Raw genomic sequence first — 7,843 nt, forward strand, 5'->3', positions numbered from 1 at the left:
GTCCAATTAGATTTGCTGAGATCTACTAATGTTTTCCATTCACCAAAATTTGCACTTTAGAAAGTTAAAAATTCGGGAAAAATAAAACCCACTCAAACCAAATGTTAATAAAGGGTCACAAGCTCACAATTTGTTATATTTACAAGAAAGTCTAGATGGATCTGAAAAACATACCAAGGCCAGTTATCCTCTTTCAGACATTTTACTTGTTGTTTCAGCACTGTGAACTTCATATTCCCATGTAGTTCCATTTTCCTTATGGGGAAAATTTCAAAGCAGCAGTATCACCAGAAAAGCTGTGGGTAAGAGACATGAAACAGATGCCCTCTTGCAGCACTTCACAAAGCTCATGTCCCTAAAATATTTTAAAGGGACATTTTTCTACTTTGAGCAGGTGATGCAATGCCCACAGAGAATGAAAACAGTGAAATTATTCTTTCAGGTTCTGCTGTGATTCTCAAAACTCAGGCTAAGCAAGTTAGTCTCCTAAGGAACAGTTTATTTCCATATGTATGAACTGAGCCGCTCTTTCTGAGATGCAGAACAGAAGTTAATGAATTTTCCTGTGCGTACCTGAGAGTCAAACTGTAGCTGGTGGAAGAGAACAAGCACGTCTGATTCCACACAACTCAATCTACTTGTAAACACAGTATCAAGTAAAGAAATGAAGAAGAACACCTGTGCAATCTCCAGAATAAGCACCAAAGAAATAATGAACTGGGCTTTGACTCAGAAAACAATTGGATTTCTAAACAATAGAGAGTTTAATTGGAGGAAACATTTAATTTCTGAAACAAAGGAAGGAATTCATAGTAGATGTCTAAGCAAGACCTTCGCAGCTGAGTCAGAAAGGGCTTCATTATCTGCAGTTTTCATCATGTTAGACTACTATTTTATATAATTAAGCTCTGCACCTGCAACAATCTTACAATCACTGCAGTGATTAGTCCAGCTGTATTTATATTTTCTGTAAAGTTTATTTTATTTCTGATTTCTTCTTTACATTCCAGCCCTGACAGTAAATTTACTTCTTGCACAATATGACTGGGATTGGATTTGAGGCCTTCTGTTAAAATTAAACTACTAACAAACCATATTCAGAGAAAGTTGTATTTGGAAAAGAGACATGCTAAGATCTGGCCCCAGAAATCCTCATCTTGCAAGGATCCCTGGAAAAAGTGGCAAAACAGTAAAGAAAGAGGAGAAAGGAGAAAGCAGAGTCTAGGAAACCACGTACCCATAATTACAAATAAACCTTTGAAAATCTCCTTTAACATTTCCTGTCACAGAAAAGGGTGGCTGCCTCAGGTCAGTGGACAAAATGCATTAGGGAGACTCTCCTGTTGAGTCATGAGGCTCAGAAAGGAGCCCCTTGCTTTCCAGCTGATCCTCAGATATTAGAGGGGTTGGGTGCAGCTGGATCCAGACCTAGTCTCAGACATGGTCAACAGTTTATGTCTAAAGGTTCTGTAGTGCTTGTCCTTCTTGTCCAAATTTGTCCCACATTCCAAACAATTTTGCTGTCACATTACACAAGAGTGTGTGCTAAGGACAGCAACACTGTCTTTCTTTCAACTTTGTCTTTTGCATGTACAGGTCTCCCTAAGCCATAGAGAGCTATCCAGAACTTGGGGTTAGAGCTCCCCTCCGCCAAAGATCTCCTGTATAACTTCAGATGTCTCGCCAAGAAATTGGCTAAAGCACTTGAGCAGTTTTCCTAAGTGTCTTTGGGGATCCACAAAATCATCATCTAACTGCTTAAATGGCTCCAGCTCCTAAGCTTTATCTAGAATCATTTACACGCAAGAGGACTGCAGCCAAATACAGCTGTGACACGACCATCTGGACCTGTCCAGATCCTTCTGCATTGGGCAAAACATCAACCACTGCACATTTCTCTGCTGGTAAAACCCTTCTATCTTCTCTCAGTCTCTTCATTTCTTAGGTCGATATAAAATGGAGGTAATAGACTCTAACACACAGAGCATCTGTAAGGATGGAGAGTCTGAGGGGGGAGGGTATGCCTTTACTTTACCAGAACAATGTAAGTACCAAGAAAGGAGGAAGATAAATACCTGCAAGTCAAGCCTAAACTGCATTTCACTCAAATGCATTGATCTGTCACAGTCACTTTTCCCATTCATTCTCCTGGGAAATACAATCGGTGAGGACAGATTTTCCAGGAAAGCCAAGCTACACTGCTTTTAAAGTCAAGCCAATTATGCAGCATATATTTCAACTGCCCCAGTCCCTCTGGCAGATCTTCAAACACCAAGCTGGGCTTTTTAAAGTCCTTATTGGACAGCTGGCTCTTCCATTGCTCCCCCATCAATTTCAATTCAATTACTTCAGAGAAAGGGCAAAACAGGTCCTTCAGTGCCACTATACAACCACATTCATGGAGCATGAGACACCATTTAAACAGCTTGAAAGTGTATTGTTCGCAGGAGATTTCATACAAAACATATACCTTAATGTAAATAGATGCATTTCTGAAGTTGCAGCTTTTGATACAGTTATGCAAATAAAGGGGAGTTTGTAGCTTTATGCCAGGGAATTTTTTACTCCTTATTTTCTCTGCTCTGAGTAAGTGGCAAATAATATACAAAATTGCTTGGAAATACCTATTTCAGGCGACGTCACTGTACAATGAAGACTAAGTTTTACTTATCTAGGGGGAGGGGTATTAAGTTATTCTAGATCCAAAATTAAACATTAATCAAGAATAGATCAAGCAAAATACTTCAGAATTGCCTCTTCTCAGACGATGCACCTGGATCTCAGACTAGTAGCATTAGCTGAGTGCTTTTCAGATACCTGCACTTCCTACTGTACTCCTAATAACTCACTGTCTTGCTCAAAGCTGCTGAAAATAAGGGACAAATCTTCAGGTTCCTGCCCAGAAAGGTTTTCAATCAAGATCTACTTGAAGAATTTCACTGGTTCTGCTCATTCCACATGCAATGCAAAGCTTGTCTGCTCCTCTCCAAGGGATCTCAATAACAACAAAATTCCCATTAACTGCACATGACAGCGCTAGTGGGTACTAAAATTCACTTAGTTCTCTGCTCTTAATAGCTACAGTCTGCTTAAGCCAATCTGTAAATTTAATTATGAATGATACTTGGGTAAGTGCACAGTTCTCACAGTTCATTTAGTCATTTCGGTCCCTCATAGTCCTTACAACTGCTAAGTCTCAACACACTCTCGTGAGTTAAGCATCCCATCACCATGCGTGTTACACACAGCACCTCTTTTTGACTTCATCCAGGTTCCATGATACCCAGAGACACTTCTTGTGTAGTTTTTTCAGGTCAACAGATCTAGGATAGTGAAATGGTTGTTTCATCAAGCTTGCAGAAAGATGTGTTCATGGTGTGACCCCAAAGGGCACTCTGTGTGCCTGGCACAGCAAAGCATAAGTTATTTGGAGTATGAAGACTTCAGTCAGAATAAAATACTGTTCTCTCTAGAGAAAGGCAAACTTCGTAAGTCCATGGTTTTGCTACCTGACTGGAGCACTGTATTGCCAGCTGTGTTTGGCTTTGTCCTGGTTTCAGTTGGGGTAGAGTTCATTTTCTCCCTAGCAGCTGGTGCAGTGCTGTGTTTTGGATTTAGTCTGAGAACAATGCTGATAACACAACGTTTTAGTTGTTGCTCAGTAGCACTTACCCTGTCACCTGCAGAAAGCTAAGAGGGTTGGGGGGACTAGTTTGGGGGTTTGGGGTGGGGAGTTTTTGTTGGTTGGTTGTTTGTGTGTTTATTTTTTAAAACACATTCTTACAAGACTTTCTAGCATAGTATTTGTCTTGTGTCCACAGACACAAAAAAGATACTATAAAGCCTACCTAACACTGATAATATTTTTACAAATATGTCATCAAGAATTGGAAAAACTTTTTTTCTGGATCGTGCCTTAAACGTACTCCTTGTGTGGTATTCCCAATACTTACATATAAATGAACTTAATTTTAAAAAATTAAGCAGTATTCCATTTGTTCTTGGCTTCCCAGTGTTTACATTTGGCCACTACGAATGGACAAGATAACTTGAACAGAGAAACCTACACTGTGTCTTCATATCTTAAATGTGGATTGTCCCCTTCCCAAACTCAAGTCCTGCAGCCTGCTTCTCCATGCTCATGAACACCTCATCAGTCAGCAATAAGTCTGCATGTGGTGCACAAGCACACAGCACTGACACATGCAGGGGTCTCTGTGTGACCAGAGCAGTGAGGCCACATTTGGAAGCAGGCAGCCTGGCTTTGTCCTACTTAATACTTTCATGTGTCCTTCTGTTTCCCTCTCACAAGAGAAAAGGAGTCGCTGCTGGAAGAGCCAACTCCAGTGAAAGGCTTGTGCCTGCTCTGGCGTGACCCAGCAGACACTCCTGCTGAGGGAGCCAGCAACACTTGACTGTGCAGAGGAATTATTTTTGCAGCACAGCCCCAGGATAGTTGTATTGGCACAACTAACAGTGAGCAGACTGCAGCATGTGAATGAGGACAAGTGATGTAGACAAGGAAGCAATTTCTTCAGTAAGCATCATGCCCAAGCTGAATTTCCTCAAATGGCACCCACAAGCTGCAATAATATTGTCAGTTTAAGGTCTGTGCTGAATTGAAAGGGACACTCCTGTCATCTCCCAGCCCTCAGCCAGTCTGTCTCCCTCACCTTGTGCCAGCCCTCGCATTCATGAGGTCAGGGAGCTTACGCAGCCAAAATAACCCAAGCCAAAGTACAGGATCAAAAAACCGCTCATTTTCAAAATCTGACTCTGTCTCACAAGCTCTTGTTTCAGTGCGGTAAGAGAGATGGGAACATCCAAAGCTACATATGGCAGTTATCTTCTTCAACAATCTACAGACTTACCAGCACTACCACCCATCCTCACCACCTGCATTTATTTTCATGCCTTCACCATAGGTGTAGGTGAGAGAGGAAGGTGCATCTTTCGGTCCCCTTCGTGTCTGGTGAAACAAATCTTCCCCTTTAAACTGTGAATATTCAATACAAAAGCCCAGCTCAGTGAGATAGCATTTTCACACAGTTCTGTTCAATAGACATCCCTGCCCAGCTCTGTGCACAGTGCACTCACCTAGCTGAAGTACTATGGCTAAAAAATAATAGGGCCTCAATTTATCTGGACACTTAAGCAGAGGCCTAAGCTTACATCCATTTCTCTGTCACAGAAAATAAGATATAGGCAAAAGGAAAGGCTTCAAGCGTAATTTTACAGACACAGTTCCCAAGTTATACTCACTGCCAGCTGCATGACTACAGACTTGCATTCATATTGTGGGCATCTTTACAGGTTTTACAGGTGACTTTGCTCTTTTAAGGTTCATGGTCACTCTAATGTTTTTACAAACTGTTCAGTCTTTGAACTGGCCCTTAACCATATCACAGACTTCCCTAGTCTGTTCCCATAACTTTAATCTGGGATAGCCTAGTCATAGCCATCTACCATAGACCCCTCCAATGTTTCATATTTTCCCATAATTCAGCTGTTACACTCTTAAAACAAACCTCTCTGCTATTAGAAACGCTGTCTCATAACAATACTTCCTCCCAGATGACTGTCTGCAAATTTCTGCTTTTCTGTTGAGAAAATGAATTCTTTTGGGTTCAGTGCAATTCTCCCATGCCCCAGGTGTTCCTCTCATTCACACCTGGAGCAATGCCTGCAATTCACCTGACAACAGCCATTTGCCCTCTGGGATACTATCCAGCTATCAACAGCAAGTGACATTATATGAGATTTCTCTTGTAACCACATTGTCACAACTGACCTCTTCAGAATTCTTTGTACACTTCACAGTAAGCACATATTTGATCAGCACTTCAAAAAAAGAAGCTTATGTTACACATGTAAAAATATACACTGCTGTGCCTGACCTCAAAGCAAAGAAAGCTTCCTAGAGTAAGCTGAACAAAGTTAAACCTTGAAAGCTTTTTTCTTCCCTTATAAATGTTACTTACAGGAATTTAGGTCTACTTAAACAGGCTAATATATAATTCTCTTAATCCTGCAGTATCTTAAAATATCTTGCTGTACTATCACATCAAGTGCAGTGGGCATCAGATGTTTTTCTTGGGAAAAAAAAAAAACAAACAACAAGGAATGGAAAAATACTCTTTTATTATCAACTTAAATGTTTTACAATGTCTCCTCTTGAAACAAGTTGCTATTTTCTTTGCACTGTAGAAAAATAAATGGATTTCTGATTCTTTGAATTTTTTTCTTGTTTTTGAAGATTACAATGTCAAAAAATCATGTTTTTCTAAAGAAGTATATTCTATACTCACTAATTCACATGAGGACTACCAGAAGAAAGACACAGGAAAGTTTGGTCACCTTCTATTTACCTACCACAGGCTTTCCTGGGGCTTCAGAATAAAAAGAACATTTGTAATCTCTACCAATGGAGCCATATGGGAAGGCTGTTCTTGAACAATAACTTTTTTCAAAGAAGGAAGTAAGCTTTGTTGAGCTTTGAATACGCATCCCATCACAATTCCTTGCATTGCTCCAATACCGCATTAAAATTACCTTGCGCCTTTTCTTAAGAATTGTTATCTAGATCACAAACACACTATATGCATATAGAAGAGTACTTCAAATAACAAAAGCTACTTTATGCATACAGTAACTACACGGTTTAATCAGGAAGACAAGGGGGGTTTTAGATAATTTTTTAAACTCATCTCTTATTCTGTAATCTATGCTGGTGACTCCTGCTTCAGAGAGGCTTCAGATCAGAGTGGATCTTAGCAGTGTCTGAGGAGCTTCTGACTCCCAGTTGGGAGCTTGTATTATTAATGAGTCTGTAACAGCAGAAATTCCAATGTCAGAGGGATGCAGGAGTAGGCTCTGAGAGAAGGGGCACAGTTTAAATATTTTTCAGGCTGCTCATGAGCTAGCCCACATCTGTACAGATGTGCTAGAGTATCCACAGTTACATCCTGGCACGTCACATATCAGCTTTCACACTTCACACAGGTTTCACTGTGTTCTGTTATTTAGGAAATTAAGAAGCTTCTTCAGGGGAAAGCCTTAGCACAGACTTGATAGAAAATAATCCTTGTCTCTATATTAATATGAATAAAATTTAGTCTACTATTATTTTGCACAGCAATTAGGGGTCACTCTCTGGAGTGACTCAGACAAAACTACAGACAAGCCAAAGTCTCTTCTAGATTATTTGTGGGCCATAATGTTTCACAGACCCTTAAAGATCTTCTTCTACACTTCAAGTTTATCTTCAGCAAAAGCAATCAGAAAATCTAATATTAATTATCATTTTCAGTAATGTATTCTTTTGGTTTCATATCTTGAAGAGGTGTTATAACTTGAAATGTTATAAATAGTTATTCTGGACACAAGTTCAAGAACAGAACAAAACCAAGGTCCTTCAAGGTGAGGTCTGCTGCACCAGGCCAATGTTCTACCACCTGCAGAAGTCACGACCATGGAATTTTATAGCCTGCAAATCATTCAGTTCCTTCATTTTAGGTTGTTTGTGCACACCTATTAAGATTTCATCTATTTAGAAGTGCATATTCCTATCATAGTTTAGATTAATAGAGTTGTTAGGCATGCATACAGAAGACTATGTCCTAACTGATACACTACTCAATTTCTCACTATCCTCAGAACTTGGTAGAGAAACTAATACAAAATCCTTAAGCAAACTATCCCAACTCTCTGGGCAGACAGAAACACCTTTACTACAGGCCACCTGCAACAAAGTATCTGGAGAGTCTGCTTAGGAAACCTGGGTTCAATTCTCCTTAACAAATTAGGCAAGAAGGAAATTTCAAGATGAATTTTCTCCATTCTA

The sequence above is a fragment of the Psittacula echo genome (assembly GCF_963264785.1).
Source record: "Psittacula echo genome assembly, chromosome: 11".
In the NCBI taxonomy this organism is placed as follows: domain Eukaryota; kingdom Metazoa; phylum Chordata; class Aves; order Psittaciformes; family Psittacidae; genus Psittacula; species Psittacula echo.